At 42.7% G+C, this 21,563-nt stretch overlaps 1 protein-coding gene across 7 annotated transcripts in view; it reads left to right on the forward strand.

Annotated features, from left to right (window-relative positions):
• Positions 1–21,563, forward strand: part of LOC124722841 (nuclear factor 1 X-type) — a 585,762-nt gene that overhangs the window by 205,929 nt on the left and 358,270 nt on the right. The window lies entirely within an intron of this gene.

A 21,563-nucleotide genomic window follows, 5' to 3' on the forward strand; every position in this document is an offset into this window, starting at 1 on the left:
TTATTGGATTCTGGGAAAATGTTGTGCATTTGTTATGGAGAACACATATACGACGATATGCCACCTATTGAAGATTACTGTTACATTTTTCGAGTCAAACAAGTAAGCCTTACAGTACGTAACGAAAGAATCCAGTGGCAGGCAGCTAGGATTGTAGAAAATTATTGCAGCCCATACGGAATTGTAGCAGAGGTGAAAGGAACACTTGACCGAAAATCGTTGAAAGAAATGAGACATTCTCTCGCGAAACCCTTTTAGGTAATTATGAAATAAAATCCAGTTTGCTGCTATAGCAGTTTAATGATGTCTTTATTGTGAATGATCCATTTCGGCTAGATTGCCATCTTAAGGCCGTATGCAAACGTTACATATTATTTTTTATTTTATTATAATGTCGGTTAACCATATTTTCGGATATACAAATTTGGTACTTATGTCCAGTGGTCGCTGTCAGTCAGTATAGTATTACAACGTCGTGTAGGTTTAGGACTCTTGTGCTGTAACCCATTTTATGGTTTGTCCCTGTTGTTACTGGTCATTTCTAGTAATTTTTATAATTTTACATTTTGTCGTCAGATTTGACATACTGACAGCTGTGAAAATCGGCCAAATATGCTATATGGTTACAGTTGCTATGGCGTGTTGATGTTATCATTTCGGGCTATATGTATGATGTCTGTAATGGATGTGTCTGTGGGTAGTTGTTTATGTTTATCCGTTATCTTTGGTTAGGGATTCAATAAAATTTTGTGTGCAATGTTTACGTTTTAAATCCGTTATTCCATTTATAATGATGCCAGGGGGCAGTATTGCGGGTATGTAATATTTCTGTGTCTTCAAGTACGTTTATTGTTAAAACTTTGGGTAATATGTGTAAAATCTTCATTATTAATTCCATTAGTTATGCGTTGTGGTTATCATTCTGTAAATGGTTGAAGGATGTAGATGAATTAATTAGAAAAACAATAGCTGTGGTAGAATGAAATGTGCAGTGGCCAGTTGAGTATATAAGTAAATGGATGTATATAAATTGTTGTCACGAGACCTAAAATTAAGGTATGTAGTGGGTTCGACACTGCTTTTCATTCTGACTTATCCGAACAGGACTCGTTGTTCGACAGAAAGTTCCCATCGCAACTTTCTCGTTCTTCCTGTACACTTAGTCGTCCTGTAGACCCAATACCGTAGCAAACATAACAAGGCGGAGAATGTCCTAGACGGTGCCTTTTGTTAGTTTTAGAATTATCTTGACAAGTCGACGGATTATTCAGGATACATAAATGTCGACCATTTTGATCTTTTTTCGAAGATTTTCCGTTTTAGGAATGATCTACCTTATGTGGTCTCCACTTCCCATTCCACCAACTCCACTCGTACATGAAATACAAACTTTTCGAAACAGTTAGCGTATTTCAATGAGAAATAGCGAGACGCATTGTCCGATTGCATTTATCGAAGATATGTTAACATTCTGAAGTGATATGCCTTCAAACTGAAGGTTTTTTCCCGTCACGCACCTAAAGCACTTTACAGCATTCACTGACAGTTAATTCACCATTATTAAACTATTCTTCATCTTGCATAGACTTATTCATATCAAGAAAGCGACTAATTACCAATCGCTAGTGGGGAGATGCTCCTGCTTCGTGTTTGATTACTGTTAGACTACCAATAGTTTTTCAGATGAAAACCTTAAAATTTTCTCTGATTCTAGAGGATACTTTTATTTTTCACAATATCACTCATCGCTACGAGTAGTGCATGTGTAGACCTAACGAAATTGGAAATGTTTTTGGCAGGACTACAAACACCAATATACATTATATGATCGAAAGTATCGGACAAACCTCTTCGTGGATATTAATCTGGGTGTGTCCATCCTTCGCTGTTATGAGGCGACACTTTCATTGAGGTGTCTGAACGTTTGGGGAAGAATGGCAGCCGATTCTGTCTCAAGAGCCGAAACCAGAGAAGTAGTCACATTCGACCCTGGAGTCTGCAACGAAGTCGACATTCTAACTTACCCTAAAGGTGTTCAATTGGATTCAGATCGGGACGCTGGGCAGGCCAGCCCGTTTCAGGAACGTTATTGTCCACATACCACTCCCTCACGACCGCTGCCTTATGACAGGGTTCATTATTAGACCGATACAAATATCGCCTCCGGACTGTTCCTCTACTGCACACACTCGTACTGTAGCACATCCTCTGTACTTCATGGTTGGAACTACACACGACGACAGTAACGTTATCCCGATTTTCGCTAAACCCAAACCCTTACATCGGTTTGCGATGGGTATTGCGTGATTCATCACTCCAAATCAGTCGTTTCCAGTCATCCACTGTCGAATTACGTCGTTCTTTACACCACCTCAAGGACCGCTTAGCAGTGACTAAAGAAATGTGTGGCTTACGAGGAACTGCTCGGCCGTTGTTTATAACTCCGTACGCCCTGTCATTGTGCTAGAAGGATTCCTGGTAGCACTTTGGAACTCACGAGTGATTTCTTCCGCTGATTCCATGCAATTTTGTACAACCACCCCCCGCAGTGCTGGTTAACTCACGTCCGTCAGTACATGAGGTGTGCCTACTTTTGAATTAGCTGTGGTTGTTCCTCGACATTCCCACGGTTGCTTCCTTCGATTTACAAGGACTGAACTGTCTCTGATGGGTTTGTTACTCGAGTGACATCCTATGATTAGTCCAAGTTCGGAGTCACTGAGCTCTACTGCCCGACCCATTCCGCTGTTATTTTTCTTGTTTAATGACGTCACAATACTCCCAGTCTCCTTTTATAGCGGTGAACATCTTGAGGTCCATACCGCATTACGTAAGAGGAATCCGGATAGTCTGATCAGATAGTGTACAGACTAAAAATTATGTAGACCGTCGCATGTGCATCTTAAGTTTAGGGGAGAAACGTTTCAATTAAAAATTTTCCTTTATTACGTGATCAGCCAGGTGTTTACATCAGTTGGTAATTTTTTTTAATAGTGAAATGGCAGTCCTTGTCATTTTCCACACGTTTCTTCACGAACAAGTATTTATGTACCTTTTTCAAACAAACAAAAAGTTTTCTACTCGCAAGCAGGATATCTCAGATCCCATGAAGAAACCAAGACTAAGGTTAGAAACTATTTATTTCTTCCATTAGTACTTAGTCATCAAAAGCGACTTATCTGGGACTAGTAAAAGTACATACATGTGTCGTATTAATCATAGTAACCCTAGACAAGCACGTTTTGGCTTCGTAAAATTGTCTAAACGTGCAGCTCAAAATTAGGATTTTGCAACGTTTCCGTTGAGTATACGTACACTTCTTGACTAGAATGCTACTGCAACGTTGCGACTTGGGCGAGGGAAGTGAAGCTTGCAAGGAAAGGAGTGTCAGTGCGAAGGCCAACTAGAGCATGTTGCTTCCAAAGAGAACGGAGAGCAGTCCCCGGCGTTGGAATCCAATCCCGCTATTTAGTGCCAACAGATCGTGTACAGTCAGAAACTTACAGAGCCGCCGTCGATTCCACAACGAACTGACAACCCAACTCAATGAAACACGCTGCTCAATGTCTTACATTTGTTTTACCCTTTAACGTACTGTTGACAGTGAGGTCCTAACTTTTTCAAATAAAGGTCTGTAATTTAACGCACGTTGTATAGTTATCTTGAATAATGATGACAAAACCAGCGCCCGTATTTGAATTTAACGTCACTTATTCTTTTCAAAACATGCTACCAGTTTCGATATCACATGGTGTCAACTTCAGGCCCCGAAAGAAACCTACCACCCACAAACTTTTACACATTCAGTTAACAGAATCATGTGCACCGGACCAAACTTAACTGGATTCCGTACCTTCCGTGGCAGTAACAAACCCAGTATGGCGTCCCAATTTAAATCTGTGGTCCATCTCTGATGCCCTGGTCATCGACGCATTGTTTAACCCTGTCGTCTGACCATGCTTGGCTTGTTATTGCCAGGGAAGGTACGGGATCCAGTTAAATTTGGACCGCTGCATACGATTCTTTCATTGCACATGTGAACGGTTGTGGATGGTAGGTTACGTTCCGGACCTGAAGATCACACCACGTGGTGTCGAAACTGGTAGTATGTTTTAAAAAGAATAAACGGCGTTAGATTCAAATACAACCGCTGGTTTTTTCATCATTATTAAAGTGCTACGTGTCCGGCTGCAGTCCCACTTGATGAATTACCAGAGACAGTTAAGTTGAATGAACTAGAAGGGTTGAATAAAAACGAGGATAATCCGACGAGATGAGGCATTAGCCATGTAGTATAGCCTCGGACAGCCACTGGCAGCAAGAGCCGCCTTCGTTTGCTTAGGAACCGATACAAAAAAGCCCCAGATGCTGTATCATGAACTTTTATCATCACTCTTAATGCAAAATTTGCTAAGGTGGCAAATGAAATCAGGTAAATAGAGTAAGTACTATTCTCTGCTACAGATCTTATATGTGTTGTTATGTGGAAATTTTGTGATTGTGCTTCAGCAACAGTAATTCCACGAATTAAAATTTATACTTCTGACATATACGATGGCAATGGCAAGGTTCTTGTCATCCAAAATGTTCGTATAATCGTCGCGCTTAACCGGATCTGCCATGTGGTGATGAGACCGTAGAATCCCACACCATGGCTGAAGATAAGAAGCCGGTGAATCCTGTCCGTGTTTCAAAGCACTCTATAACGGAAACCTGGGACGGTGAGTTCTACGTGCAAACATAAGCTCTTGCTTGGGAGGTGGTGCAGTGGATAAGGCACGGAACTCGTGCCTGTGAAGAGCAGGACTCAAATAACTCCTCTGGCTCTTTAGATTAAAGTTTCATATGGTTACTCTAAGTCACTTATAATGAATACTGTTACGGTTCCTTTGCAAAGATCTCCATATCCCTTTCAAGTTTAAATCCGCAGGTCATCGACGCGTTGTTTAACCATAACCTTTTTTTTTTTTTTTTTCCTTGTTGAAAATGGCCTGAAGTGCGATTCATTGTAGAGTGACCATTACATTGTTTGTGGGTGTTACATCACTCGACACTCAGCTGACTCTATAGTGATTTTGTTAGCACATCTCGTCCACGAATATCTGGTTGTGTGGTTTGCTTCTTCCTTCTTTCACTCAACTGGAAGCTGAAATTATTTCATTGGCCTGGGAACTATCTCTGTCAGTATTTTCTTGTTATTCATGATCACGACTCATATCGACGCTCTGTTTGTATCTGATGTAGGTCTAGATGTAGATAGTCATTTCGCTTAAGAAAACACTACATGCGGAAAGATATTAACATATTTTACAACACTGTCTGCTGCGTACAGTAGAAGAACAGTTCTCAGACGATGATTGTATCAGCATGACAATGCACCATCTCAATAAAGCAACATCTGTAAGGTAGTGGTTTGCGGACAATAACATTCCTGAAGTGGCCTGGCTTTTCCAGTTCCCTAACATGAACCCAATGGAACACCTTTTGGATGTGGCTCTTGAGGCTCTGCTATTCCTCCACAGACACTGAAACTCATTGAAAGTCTCCACAACAGGGTGGTTCGATGAACCCTCTGCCAAGTAGAGATCTAGATATCAGTTTACGCATTCAACAAAATTAGTAAATGCGACCAAGGACTTTGATTCAGTACTTCGTGAAATCTGTAATATACTGGTCACGTCAATCGTAGATACACTAGCTGCTTGAGTTCCAATAACTTGCCATTTCCGAATATCCGTAAATTCTCACACGACTGAATTTACTCTGTAGTGGACGTAATCTGCACATGAAAAGTGCTCCTGTTCGGTGCTTGCCATATCGAAATAACAAATATTGTCGTACAACATCCAATATGAACAATTTGAGTCCCAATTGACTGTTAGTGTGGAGTGTAAAACTGGCGAATTTTACCACCCTGAGAGAGCAGTGTTCTCTTTATATTATTCGACATAATTATCGATGGTGATCTTCAGGGCTGAAACCAACAATCTTTCAAAACTAGAAGCCTATACTTTGTCCCTCACAGACTATGCTAGGGTTCCCGTGCACGTTTCGTAGATCCATTAAGGTCCGTCTTCTTTTCCAAACGATTCGCATGTGTTAATTTCCTAGTGAATCTATTAGTGTGGGTTACTCTGAACAACAGCTAATTAAACAGCCTATTGCCATTTCAAACGGAAAATATAGAAAGAACAGCGTGAAAAATGGAACAAAAACGCAACATGTAGAACATTATCCACGGAACCTGTAAGTAGAAATTAAAATATTACTGCGCCATAGAAAAGCCAACCCCCAAAAGTTTTTATAATATATATAAAACCCCAAACGTAAATTAAATAGTAAAAATATGTGCGTATTCCAGGCCACTGAAGATGCCTTGAAAGAATAAAGTCGAAACGCGTATGGCAGGAAAATTGTTTCATTCAGTTGTAGTTGGACAACCCAAAAGAAAAGTTACCAACATACCGTAATCGACAAGATTGTACACTACTGGCCATTAAAATTGCTACACCAAGAAGAAATGCAGATGGTAAACGGGTATTCATTGGACAAATATATTATACTAGAACTGACATGTGATTACATTTTCACGCAATTTGAGTGCATACATCCTGAGAAATCAGTACCCAGAACAACCACCTCTGGCCGTAATAACGGCTTTGATACGCCTGGGCGTTGAGTCAAACAGAGCTTGGATGGCGTGAACAAGTACAGCTGCCCATGTAGCTTCAACACGATACCACAGTTCATCAAGAGTAGTGACTGGCGTATTGTGACGAGCCAGTTGCTCGGCCACCATTGATTAGACATTTTCAATTGGTGACAGATCTGGAGAATGTGCCGGTCATGGCAGCAGTCGAACATTTTCTGTATCCAGAAAGGTCCGTACAGGAGCTGCAACATGTGGTCGTGCATTATCCTGCTGAAATGTAGGGTTTCGCAGGGATCGAATGAAGGGTAGAGCCACGGGTCGTAACACATCGGAAATGACACGTCCACTGTTCAAAGTGCCGTCAATGCGAACAAGAGGTGACCGAGACGTGTAACCAATGGCACCCCATACCATCACGCTGGGTGATACGCCAGTACGGCGATGACGAACACACGCTTCCAATGTGCGTTCTCCGCGATGTCACCAAACACGGATGCGACCATCATGATGCTGTAAACAGAACCTGGATTCATGCGAAAAAATGACGTTTAGCCATTCGTGCACCCAGGTTCGTCGTTGAGTACACCATCGCAGGCGCTCCTGTCTGTGATTCAGCGTCAAGGGTAACCGCAGACGTGGTCTCCGCGCTGATAGTCCATGCTGCTGCAAACGTCGTCGAACTGTTCGTGCAGATGCTTGTTGTCTTGCAAACGTCCCCATCTGTTGACTCAGGGATCGAGACGTGGCTGCGCGATCCGTTAGAGCCATGCGGATAAGATGCCTGTCATCTCGACTGCTAGTGATACGAGGCCGTTGGAATCCAGCACGGCGTTCCGTTCCGTATTACCCTCCTGAACCCACCGATTCGATATTCTGCTAACAGTCATTGGATCTCGACCAACGCGAGGAGCAATGTCGCAATACGATAAACCGCAATCGCGATAGGCTACAATCCGACCTTTATCAAAGTCGGAAACGTGATGGTACGCATTTCTCCTCCTTACACGAGGCATCACAACAACGTTTTACCAGGCAACGCCGGTCAACTGGTGTTTGTGTATGAGAAATCGGTTGGAAACTTTCCTCATATCGGCACATTGTAGGTGTCGCCACCGGTGCCAACCTTGTGTGAATGCTCTGAGAAACTAATCATTTGCATAACACAGCATCTGCTTCCTGTCGGTTAAATTTCGCGTCTGTAGTACGTCTTCAGAAAGTAAGTCACATATTATTCTCTGGCAAGTGACTATCATCGAATGCTGCACTACACTTCAAAGTGACACGTGCATGACACTATTTTTGGAGATAGTCACAAATTCTCTGCAAACAACGGTCGAGACATTATACCAATTGTTCAGTTCCTGTACAGTAAAAATCCGCTCATTGGCCACGGAGCCACGGGAGAACCGATATGTGAACGTTGTCATCGTTGGAAAATCTCGTTCCCCTCAGATCTTGCTTCAACTTGCCGAAACAATGGAAACCGCATGTGCAATATCTGGATTTCCCAATCAGCAGCATCCACATCTGCGTGGCCTTGGTCAAATTGTTGGCGCCATTTCACTACCACTGGAGCGACATTGCATTTGATCCATACACCACCAGAATTTCACCGTGAATTTGTGTAAAATTTTGACTGTTTTATTGCCATTTACAATTTCAGCTTTTTTGTTATTTCCAAGCATTAGATTTGATGTTATATTATTACATACAAACAGGTTAAATGGTTCAAATGGCACTGAGCACTATGGGACTTAACATCTGTGGTCATCAGTCCCCTAGAACTTAGAACTACTTAAACCTAATTAACCTAAGGACATCACACACATCCATGCCCGAGGCAGGATTCGAACCTGCGACCGTAGCGGTCACGCGGTTCCAGACTGAAGCGCCTAGAACCGCAAGGCCACAGGTTAATAATGACGTACTTGTAGGATGGTTGTATTGTCAAAGGTTGTTTTCAATGGCATGAGTAGATTTGTTATTTGCGTCCAGGTAACTCAAATTTTATGCTTGAAAATGACCTAGAACTGCAACAGCACAATAACAGTCACAGCTAAAAGCGAACATGACGTCTTTTAAAATCATTATACAGGCCATTGGTCCGTATTACAAGACGTTACTACACATACTTTCGTACTGAATACTGATGGGTATATGTTCCGTGGTAGGAATGATATTTTCGAGAATTACAGCAATATAAATTATGACGTCAATTTTTCTTTGAGATCCACTGGTTTATTGACTTACGTCTCTCGCACTGATACTCGGAAAATGTATTTCCGCAATTGCAATAGACTTTATTCCATGACGTCAACTAGAAGGAATAAATGTAGCTGTAGGAAGAAAGGAACTAGTTTCACGATTGCGGAGATTATATACTTGTGACAGAATTATGTTGGTTAGCAGAACATCAGACCTCTTATGAGACGCATGTCATTTTGACGCCACGAAGAACCACGAGTGACGAGTGGGCTGTCGTAGCAGGCAGCTACACGTAGCCAGGGTTTTTGACGGACGTCCTTATTAGACGAAAAGGCGAGGAAGTAGGCCGAGCAAGTAGCTGGTGGGCGTATCTTAAGCGCTCGCTCTGCCATTGCTGCTCACAGGCGGCTTCCCTGTCTGACACTCGCCACAGCTTGTATGTCTTTAGACAGCTCCAATATGTGAAGCACTCAGTATGATACACAGGTGCCAAGTTATTGACCGTGACATAAAGATGCGCAAAGAAAAGCAGGTAGGTGTACGAGTAGCGTAGCTTCACTGTGGGATACAACGCAGTGATCAAACCGATGGACTTGCATTCCGCAGGATGGGACTACAAAACCTTCCCATCCATCTCGATTCGGGCCCTAAGTCATTTGCGTAAGTCAACACAGGTGAAGGCTTACAAAATCAAATGGTTCAAATGGCTCTGAGCACTATGGGACTTAACACCTGAGGTCATCAGTCCCCTAGAACATAGAACTACTTAAACCTAATTAACCTAAGGACATCGCACACATCCATGCCCGAGGCAGGATTCGAACCTGCGACCGTAGCGGTCGCTCGGTTCCAGACTGAAGCGCCTAGAACCGTGCCATAGTGATGACTTGAAGTTCGTGTCCATAGCAGAGATTAACGACTTCGCTTCATCAAATTGACTGGTGTCTTTAAATTGCCCTCTGCACACGTCTGTTATCGGTTTCTGACCCTGTGTGGTGACCTGCATTGCAACTGGCATTCCAGGCTTTCTTATACTTTTTGTTTACTGTTGCTTCACGTACAAAATTTCGTTCTCCATGTTCTCAGGTACGACGGAAAATGCATGCATGACATACTGATTTATCAGAGTGTGACGATCGTTTCTGAGTGTAATAAGAGTTCTACTCTCCGGTGTAAAGAGTGGCTTGTACAGCTTCTCTGGGAAAGTTTTCCAGAAGTTTATTGTTAGTACGCAGGTTTTCCGAATCGAGTACAATGCAATCTTAAAGTTCGGGTATAGAAAACGTCACAGATTTCCATTTAGAGTGTTTGGTTAATTGCATATCGTATTTCCTACCCGATAGCAAAGTTTTTTGTGTTATTCGCTCCATGATCCCTTACTGCAAACTGTATCACAAACACCACAGCATTGACAGCAAGTTGCCCTAGGAAATATTTCTGTAAATGCCACTATACAATCCAAATTTTATACTCCATATTGCAGTACTTAACTAAGATATCTTATCGACGTATTGCACCAATGCGAAAGTATATCCTTTTCACTCTCTTTTCATTTCAATGGCGGAAGTAGAGGTTGAACAACCAATTTCATGGAGAATTGACCTACGGTCTTTTAGGGTACTAAAACCGAATGTAGGAACCGTTATCACATAGGAAAAAGTAACCTAACGCAGAGCAGCTGACATAACGACAGCTAAAGGATTCCACTGCACAACCAATGACGGATTTAACGCAACAACAACACTGAGTAGCGTCATAACGTTAACCTAATCTTAAAGTATTTTCCTTTTCTTGTGTTTCAACTGCTGAATGGACTGTTCCATACATATTTTTAGTTCGTACTCGCCTTTCTGTTATAAGACACTTTCGTAAATAATCTTAGACCCCCCTTTCTTAACTGTCATCATAGACAGATTTTAATTACCAGTAGTTTGTATTCTTCTCCGGCTGTCTATGTTAGCCATGTACCCTGCGAACGTGAGGCTTCGTCATGACTGTTAGTCACTCTCATTAAGACAATTCTGCCTATGGTCTAGCTGTGTTGATACTAGGCTTCCGATCAAAATTTCTATGCTTATTTATGTAATTTTATTCTTAAGACAGACTTTTCTAAATCATATGTACACAGTGGACTATTATTGATTCAGTGTTACGCCTGACGTGACAAGAAATCGGAGATATAGCTGCATTGACATATTGCTTTCAACCGCCACTGAAGATTCGTATCACCACTTTTAATGAAATACGCCTTTGAGCAAAGGTAGGAATAGTGTTGCTCTCTTACGATATGCATTACAATGCTTGTCGTAAAATAAAACGTGTGATAAATGCTGGCTAATCTACTGCCGAAGCGCGCACTAGTTGTTTTGAACATATTAGATGAGGTATGTTAGGTAATGTCTTCCGTTTGTTAATACTATGACGGTCACTTATTTCCTCAGTAAAACTTATTATTTTACACAGAGCATCAATAAGTAAACTTGGAGCTTCGACTGTCACTCATTTTCTCCTCTGTCTTTATTGAATGTGTATGTGTAACGTACAGGTTACAACAGAAGTTACAAACGACATTAGGATAATGCGGTAGCTATAACGTACTAGTTGGTAGAAATTTGTCACATTATGTTAATAAAAACACGAAGCTAATACATCTTCCAGACTGATAACGACTCGCTACGCTCTTCCAGCATAATCGGTTCTATTCTGAGTTTACACGTCATGTACATCATTGTATGCGCTGCCGTCTGTAATTAGGATTCACACTTGTTAAAATACTGACTTTCAATAACGCCTTCATCATCTTTGGATCCGCCTCCATAGCTGAGTGGCCAGCGTCGAGGGTTGCCGTGTGAAGGACCCGGGTTCGATTCCCAGAAATGCCAAGGCCATCGATAAATACAGGCCTGAGCACACGTCGGTGTGACGTCAGCAATGTAGTCTTCGTGACCAACGATAAATACTTACCAAAGCCGTTCGGTCAAATCACCGACAGTGTAGCAGGGAAGCTTTTAGCGAAGATCTTTGACAAAAAGTCAGAGCAAGGGGCCAGCCGCTGTGATGGAGCGGTTCTAGGCGCTTCAGTCCGTTACCACGCTGCTGCTACGGTCGCAGGTTCGAATCTTGCCTCGGTCATGGATGTGTGTGATGTCCTTAGGGTAGTTAGGTTAAAGTAGTTCTAAGACTAGGGGACTGATGACCTCAAGAGTCCCATAGTGCTTAGAGCCATTTGAATAGAGCAAGGGCCATTGCTTACATGTTACTTCGCTTACTTTAGTCATGTAAGCCATAAAATGACGGAGTATATTTGGTGCTTGCCTACCGTCAGTGGGCTACAGTGAGAGCACATAAAGAACAACGAAAATTATTTGAGAATGGGCGAACAAACATTTCTGTTTCCCCTCATGAAAGTGGCCCCTCATAGTTGCATACACGATGACATTTCTTAATTTCATTCATCATCATCGATGTTTTCGGAAAGCCTACAGATGTGCCATTCATGATGAAAATAATGAAATATTGCACTAGTTACGTATATTCCCATGTTTAATATGACGCTTTTGGAGAATTTATTCTCATTGTCAAAAGGAAATATTCACATCGGAATTTTATGCGGTGTTTATACGCTTGTTTTTCTGCCTCTCTTGCCCTGCAATTGTGTTTTTATGGTTTTCTGCAACTGGACAGGTTTCTTTTGTCCGATTTTTCGAAATATCGCATAAAGTACATATGTATATATTTGTACTTGATCATGAGAATAAATTCTCACAAAGCATCGTGCAAATCGCGAAAAATACGCAACTAGTTCAATGTTTCATTATTTAAATCATGAATGATATTTCTGCTTTATGGCCGGCCGAAGTGGCCGTGCGGTTCTAGACGCTACAGTCTGGAGCCGAGCGACCGCTACGGTCGCAGGTTCGAATCCTGCCTCGGGCATGGATGCGTGTGATGTCCTTAGGTTAGTTAGGTTTAATTAGTTCTATGTTCTAGGCGACTGATGACCTCAGAAAGCCGGCCGCTGGTGGCTGAGCGGTTCTAGGCGCTTCAGTCTGAAACCGCGCGACCGCTACGGTCGCAGGTTCGAATCCTGCCTCGGGCATGTATGTTTGTCATGTCCTTAGGTTAGTTAGGTTTAAGTAGTTCTAAGTTCTACGGGACTGATGACCTGAAATGTTAAGTCCCATAGTGCTCAGAGCCACTTGAACCATTTGACCTCAGAAGTTAAGTCGCATAGTGCTCAGAGCCATTTGAACCATTTTTTTCTGCTTTAGATTGTTTTTTGGCTACGGTAAGATTTTTGGCAACAGGGGAAATATATTTTAGCTTGCAATATAGTACTCAAACCTCTGAGTCTACCATTTTACGTATTATTCCATTAACATGTGAACCAATACATAAATCACCTAATGTGGTGTTTATGAAGGTTAAGTTGATTTTTAAGAGTACAAATACACTTATTTCACCTGTGTACACTTTGAACACACTTGGCTTTTCACATGTACATCTCCTTCTACATCCTTATATATATATATATATATATATATATATATATATATATATATATATATGTGTGTGTGTTAGCTTAACTCATCCACAGTGCAGCAACCCCGAATCCATCTGATTGCTGTAGCTATTTCTGTGGTGTCACCGCCAGACACCACACTTGCTAGGTGATAGCCTTTAAATCGGCCGCGGTCCGTTAGTATACGTCGGACTCGCGTGTCGCCACTATCAGTGATTGCAGACCGAGCGCCGCCATACGTCAGATCTAGAGAGACTTCCTAGCACTCGCCCCAGTAGTACAGCCGACTTTGCTAGCGATGGTTCACTGACAAATTACGCTCTCATTTGCCGAGACGATAGTTAGCATAGCCTTCAGCTACGTCATTTGCTACGACCTAGCAAAGCGCCATTACCAGTTACTATTGATGCTGTAAAACATGTACCGTCAAGAGCGATGTTCACCGTTTGTGGATTAAAGTTAGGTATTCCACAGCTACGTCCTTTTTTGCTAGTCTAATTTCCTTGACCTGTTCCAGACCTCACGCCAGCCTGCGTGAGCTAAAACGCGTGCCTTTCGGCTTCCTCTCTTAGTGGGTTGGCTCTTGGCAATCCACAACAATTTCTTTGTAAGATTCCAACCGCTTATTACGGTTTTTGTAGTCAGTGGGCTTTGTGTTATGGAGAATTTCGTATTCTTCATACTTCGCAATGATCACTGGGTTGGTAGGCAGGCATCAAATATACTTCGTCGTTTATAGCTTACCTGCACTAAAGCAAGCAAAGCGACATTTAAACAGTGGCCCTCACTTTAAATTTTATCAAAGATCTACGCTAAAGGTTTCTCTGCTACACCGTCAAAGATTTGACCAAACAGCTTTGAAAAGTATTTGTCGTTGGCCACAAACACTACATTGCTGACGTCACAAAGACGTGCGCTCAGTCCTGTGTTTGTCGATGGCCACGCCTTGATGGGAGGATTGGCTCGGGGTGTCCTTAACCTCGTGATGCCAATTGACGAGCTACTTGACCATGTAGTAGCGGCCGGAACGGGTTGGGGGGGCGGGGTGCCGACCATTTCCGCACGACTCCGCACGGCAGAGGGATGACACGACGGTCGGTAGACATCCCTTGGGTCCTCACTGCCTGGACGAGGATCTCGTTCATCATTTCTAGAAAATATGGGAACACAGAAAATCTCGACAAATATGACTGAAGAAAACTCCTCGGGAGGGCGAAGATGACGGGTAGGAAACTTGGTGACTACAAGGGATGCTCTCACTCGGCTGATATCCCGAGAATATTTCATTCTCTCTAGCAAAGTTCGGCTGATTTTCTCGTGGGAACTATTTCAAGATATTTCTCTTTATTCTTTACTACGTCACACGTTCCATCTTTTGTAGTTCAAAAAAATGGCTCTAAGCACTATGGGAATTAACATCTGAGTTCATCAGTCCCCTAGACTTAGAACTACTTAAACCTAATCAACCTAAGGACATCACACACATCCATGCCCGAGGCAGGATCCGAACCTGCGACCATAGCAGCAGCACGGTTCCGGACTGAAGCACCTAGAACCGCTCGGCCACAGCGGCCGGCACCTTTTGTGGCATTTGTAATATTTCTTTTTCACTATAGCGGACTGTAATTCACGGGGTACTGTTGTCAGATTTGGCGTCACGTTTCAATGACCATAGAAATGAAATGAGAAGAAGATAATTTATTACATAGGAAACAGAAATATCGTTGATCGTTTACCGAGTTCATGATTGATGCTCAACGAAGTACATCTTCGTTTGTAACAAAATTATATCATATATATATATATATATATATATATATATATATATATATATATATATATATACACATATATATATATATATATATATATATATATATATATTGGGGGGGAATCTGTATTTGATTGGTGCTACGCTTGATGTTTTGATATATGTTCGACACCAAAAATGTTTGGGAAATTTGCTGTCAGATTAGCTGACAGTGTTACAACACAATATTGAGAGATTTGGCTACTGTGTAATGTATTGTACTTTTAGAGCGACACACAGACGCCTCAAGTAGATAGGACACTGACTCGCGAGGACAGAAACCTCCGAGTGCAGTACCGATGCCACAGCCGCACAGGGTGCAGGTGAGTAATTTGGGGCTTCCCAGACTTGACGGCTCTTTTATGGCGTCGTTTGCTGCGAATCCTTAAACAAAATGGGAGGGTGAGGAAAAAGGTGAAGAGGGTTTAGGGAGAGCAAAGTCGTTAACAGCTGCGAGGTGGGCGTGTCGGCGGTCACCTCTTACTTAGCATGAAAGAGGGCCGGATCGGCCCCCGCCCTCACAGGCCCCTCCGCAACGCCGGATCTTTTTGGCAGTCAGAAAATATATTCAGCATTTTTTACGGTCGAGTTGTTGGAACGTGTGAGGCGAGGGCAGGGCGAGTGTTTGCATGTGTGCGCGCGGGGTCTATTATCGCAGTGCGGTCCGCTGCCAAAAAATTGCCCCAAAGGAGGAGGCGGATAAGGTCGGCACCACCTATTAACATTGATCTGGCCGGCTGTGTACGCTTGGCAGGCTCCTGTGAACTGTGTCCACGTCCGGCTTAAATCACTGCCTGCGGCCCTCGTCACCACTCTTGCGGCGAACGCCATTTTTTTCTTTTTAATTCTTCGCGCTATAGGCGTCGGACACACTGTGACCGTTAGCTGTTCGCCTATATTATTTCCGCTCTCACACGTCTGAGCGTGGCTCCTGTAAAGGGAGATTCGGTCGTTCGCTCCAGGAGGCGAACTGTACAGTGTCTTTGGGAGACTAGCCAGCACAGATCCGTGGAACCAATACTATTTGCGCTTTCTGAAACTTTCCGGCCTGATAGCCACGATGTTTATCCTTTCTTGTAATCTTTACAGTGGAACTACACCTATATCTGCACTCAGACAGCTAGCTTAAGGAGCCGTCCGTGGTGGCCGAGCGGTTCTAGGCGCTTCAGTCTGGAACCTCGCGACCGCTACGGTCGCAGGTTCGAATCCTGCCTCGGGCATGGATGTGTGTGATGTCCTTAGTTTAGTTAGGTTTAAATAGTTCTAAGTTTTAGGGGACTGATGACCTCAGATGTTAAGTTCCATAGTGCTCAGAGCCATTTGAACCAGCTTAAGGTAGCGGATAATACTTTTTCACTCTCAATTTTCCCCTTTCCTGCTCCAATCGGGAATGGTGGCCGGGAAGCTTCCGTGCCTCATGGCCTTTTCCCGAAGTATTCTAAGGAGGAAGAAATATATTAGTTGCCTCTTTTAGTAACTTACGCTCTCGGATTTGTAATAGCAAGACCATGTCGTGAAGTCTCCGCGCTTACTAGGCTAACGAAATGCCCTGCTCTTCTTTGTAGTTTCTCATTTTCCCCTAACACTCCTGTCTAGTAAGAATCTCACACCAACGAGCAATTCTCAAATATCGTACAAAAGAGGGTTTTGTAAGCTACCTCCTTCGTGGGTGGACTACATGTCTTGAGAATCCTTCCAAGATACTTTCAGTTAAAGAAAAGTTCATTTACGCACCTACACTTTAGTACATATTCATCGTGTAGTGGAGACAGTCTAACACAAATACGCAATAAAGATGAAACTGGAAACAAGTACGTCCCACATCGCGAGTTAGCAGATGTGCATTCTCTAGTGGGTTTTTGTCAGGTGTTACCAGTCTGAACAGTCTGTAAAAATCCCGCCCGGTTTCCGTTTATTTTTCTTGTGAGCAACCGCGGCTTGTATCATTGTTACCAAAAACTTCCAGTGTCGTTGTTAATCAGTTTTGTTTTAAGCTTAAGAATATGGTTGATTGTTACTTGAATGTGAACACAAATTTATATTAGTCATATCGATTTAACAGCCGATGAACTTCAACTGTAATCATCTTTTGACCAAAAAAAGCATAGACAATATTGTGAGCCATACTAAGATTAATTCACACCCCAGATGACCTTTAATCAGGTTCATTAACGCGAGAGTGCTCCTAACTGTTTACTAGCTAGGCAGCTACCGCACTCACCCTCTACCTGTTGACTTGCTGCGGCGCATACCGAGAGCAGCAAGCATTATTGTGCTCTAAAATAGGGCCTATTTTTCAGCATTTGCGGATTTCGCATGCGCGTTGGTATTGTGTAATATTATGCCTCAACATCATTAACAGACGTATAGTAGTAAAGAAATAAAGAAAGCAAAAAGTAAATATTATTATTTTTCGCCATTTTTTCAAATGGTTCAAATGGCTCTGAGCACTATGGGACTCAATATCTGAGGTCATCAGTCCCCTAGAACTTAGAACTACTTAAACCTAACTAACCGAAGGACATCACACATCCATTCACGAGGCAGGATTCGAACCTGCGACCGTAGCGGTCGCGCGGTTCCAGACTGAAGCGCCTAGAACTGCTCGGCCACCCCGGCCGGCTCGCCATTTGTATTAGGTATTGATCTTGTCTGCTTGTCGAACATTTTCCATTATGACGCCACTCATGGCTGTTTCTCTGGTACCAGCAGCTGTTAGTTCTGAGATTACATTTTACGTCGCTCCCACCGCACTCGAAATAATGGTGGCACTGTGACGACTCGAATTGGCTGACTACCCTTAGTCGATGCAATGGCACAAATGACACCTTAAAACAATCTTCCAACTTGTTTATTTACTATACTCAGCAGTGTTGTACTACAGTTCATTACTTCGGCCCTCGACAGTCTTCTGGTTCCAAGGGAGGTGACGTACCGTGTGGCACATTGGACTCACATTCAGAAGGCAACAGAGCCCATACCCACGTCTAAACATTTTGATTTATCTTTACCGTGGTTTCGCTGAATATGATTAAGGTGAAGGTCAAAGTGGTTCCTTTGAAAAGAACGTCGCCAGTTTTTGTTCCTAGCCTTCCCTTCTACTTGCTTTGCTCTGTGGCTAATGACCTCGCCGTCGACGGGAGGTTCCTTCAGTGTCGTGCAAGCACGGTCTACAACCAGACTGCATCAGATTCTTGCTTATTACTCAGACTGAATAACGCTGTTGGAATACCGCTAGAACAGACTGCCCGTTTTTACCCTCAAGTCCTAACTCCATGCAGATACGTTTTGCAATGTAAGAAAGGTTGCGTAGAATGCTTATTCCCAGAAATTTTCAAGCAGCATATTACACGAAAATTTACTCACTACACGTCACCTAATGATGTATCTGGTACCAACATAATCCCTCATATTTTAATCAATTCTTCAACGCTGAGCACGAGAAACAATTGCTCTAAAGCTTCTCTAATTCATTTCTCGTGCTATGTGCGCGTAGAAGGTGATCTCTTGTTGCCCCGTGAAGACAGTTGTTCGGGATTTTAAAAGAATAGTTCTAAGCGAAGAGCGATGCGTTGCTTGTAGCGCCTGTGATTCTAAAGCTTTCGTGATGAGCAAACGTACGCACTACAGCGCATGTTGCTTTCTTCTGAGCCGTTGCATCCTAAAGAGATTTCTCGACTTGATTGGGATCTCAGACAGGTGGGAAACAGTCGAGGTTTGTTCTCACATTTGCATAGTACGCTGAACCTTTCATACATTTGAAAATAAACCTCACTCACTCTAACTCCATTTTTCCAGCCATTTTACAACACACAAAACGTGCATATAGGGATAATAGGTGAATCTTAAACACTCTTTGTTTTGTGACATGTTAGAAGACACGCTTGCAGCATTAGTGTGATTTTAATTCCCATTCAGCGAATGTTATTTTATTTTTCTGTAATTTATATAAAAATCTTCACGTAAACGCCTTTAACAAGAGTGCGACAAATTTGCTGCTTCATCTTGCCCAACATAGCTAGCGCTCCGTCTCTGCTGACCTCAGTGTTGACAAGAGTCTAACCCCTAACCTTCGTCTCTTCTAGTAATTTATTCCAGATGCTGTACTTCAACGGAAAACAAGGTTTGTCTTCCTGCACACATTGCGCAGCATCTCTTTAGATTTAGTCAGTAGTCTGTCAGTTCACTTTTATGCAAGTCTTCCAAAGGTCACGTCTATTCTCAACCTTCCCATCCGATCGGCGAATCGGTGGTGTCTGCAAATTTGCGTTCGCTCTTACCTTTCCTTTCTTTATATTTTTATTTTTTGGAAATTACGTCGTTGTTAAGATTGAAGATGAAGTTCGAGCAGTAGCCCCGCTGATTGGCGAAATAATATGAGGCTGTTCGGAAAGTAAAGTCTGATCGATGCAAAATGGAAACCATAGTGAAAAATCCAACGAAGTTTTGCACACTCGTGTTGGACAGTGTCTCTAGTATGCCCGTCGATCACGTCACGTCACTCTTTTCAGTTCTGAGCGCACAACAAGCACGTAAAGATGCCTAGAAAATAGTGTCGCCCGCCAAGTAAAAGGCCTGGTGAGAGATTTCCCCTGGTGTCATGCAGCCCACACATCATAACTGTCATGCGTTTCCTTCTTGATGAGAATTCTCGGATCAGTCTACAGGAGCAATGCAAATGCTCCTGCAGCGTTTTCAGTGGAAAGTGTTATCACCCACAATACAGCCCGCAATTGGTTCCCCTGCTCACATGAACCGCTGGCTATGAAGAGGATTTTTTGGCACAGACAACGAGCCGTAGGCCAGTGCAGAGAATTGGCGGAAAGCACTGGAGGCTGCCTTCAATAAAGAGGGTATTGTAAAGTTTGTACAGCGCTGCGACAAATGTCTAAGTCTGAGTGGTGACAAAGTGGAGGAGTAGGTGGAAGGTGTATAACTGTTGCAAATAAAACATATCTTTTATTTTCACAGAGCTTATCACTTCGCGACGGATCGGACCTTACTTTCCGAATAGCCCTCGTATGTTGTGGTCATTTTTGGTGATCTAGTCTGGCATTTGTTTCCAGTGGTTTAAGTCAACCACGATTACCCAAATCATTTTACTCAGACCCGAATCTATAACGCATTCATCTCTATACTAATCAATATTCTTGGCTACAGACCCATCCCACTAACTTCTCTATTCATTGATAAGTATAGCTCACCGAACATAACCACGAGACCACAGTTATTATAGTGGCAATGGGATCAGGAGTTCTTATATTTTTCTTTTCCTGTGGTGCAGATAAAGAACTAAACGCATTAGAAGTGTCTCAGACTTTTTTTTTCCTTTTGTCGAGTGTTCTGTATCTCGTAGCCTGCGCACGAAATGGACGTATAAATAGTGGCGTTTTAGCGCATCTGCAGTTTATGGAGTGGCCGGCTATTGTATTCACGGGCGACGAGATGAGCTGCAGCGGGCGCGGAGAAACGCTCATAACGCGACGTAATACTGCTGCCTGTGAGCTTTTAAATGGGTCAATCCGTTGCAGAGCGGGTCGCACCACGTCGCTACAATGGCACATCCTACACTCTGGCAACTCGTGCTTCAAATTATAAATTATCGCGCCACGACACAAGCAGCAGCTTGCCTTCGAATTGCCTTTTCGAGTCTGCAGGAACGGGGACCGCTGCCAACGGCAAATGAGAATACAGAGGCCACGAAGTCGGCCCTCACATCTTGTTATTAGATTGAACCAGTGGGAGATTTTGTATCTGCCTGCCTGTCTCTTGCGTGGTATGACACTGAATGGATGTCGAAGCATTGTCGCCAGTGTCTCATATGGCGATAAAAATATTTTCATCGTCCTTTGTTTAGGAACATTCTAAGCAGATCGAGTGAGATTACGTAACAATTCAATTGATCCTGTATTTGAATGAGGTGACAAGGAGACGGTAATAAAATGAATACCAGATAAGATTTATAAAATATAAATCACAATAAATGAAATGGCGTGAGCGACGACGCAGGCAGCTTTTCGTCCCTATTGTCCAAACCAACACAATATTTGTTTTTGGAGGGGGTCTACCTTGAGCAAAATATAATTTTATTTCTTTTTTAATTTCGCAGGCATGTTTCTCTGAAGTTTCAGCATCATCACTGCTCTTTTATTTTCTTGCTATTAAACAGGAAAAATGCTTGTACACACATAAATTTGAGTTTTTAAGACAGTATTTACAAATTTGAAGAGCAAACAAAGTTTTGTATCTATGCCTTGTTACCACATGGTGCGGTTTTCCTGGTTTTTTTATATTTTTACTGTACCTGTCTTCTTTCACAGTTTGTCGTCTGCAACCATACAGAACATACCGTAGAAAAGTTATTTACTTCGAAA

The sequence above is a fragment of the Schistocerca piceifrons genome, chromosome X, assembly GCF_021461385.2.
Source record: "Schistocerca piceifrons isolate TAMUIC-IGC-003096 chromosome X, iqSchPice1.1, whole genome shotgun sequence".
NCBI classification, from domain to species: domain Eukaryota; kingdom Metazoa; phylum Arthropoda; class Insecta; order Orthoptera; family Acrididae; genus Schistocerca; species Schistocerca piceifrons.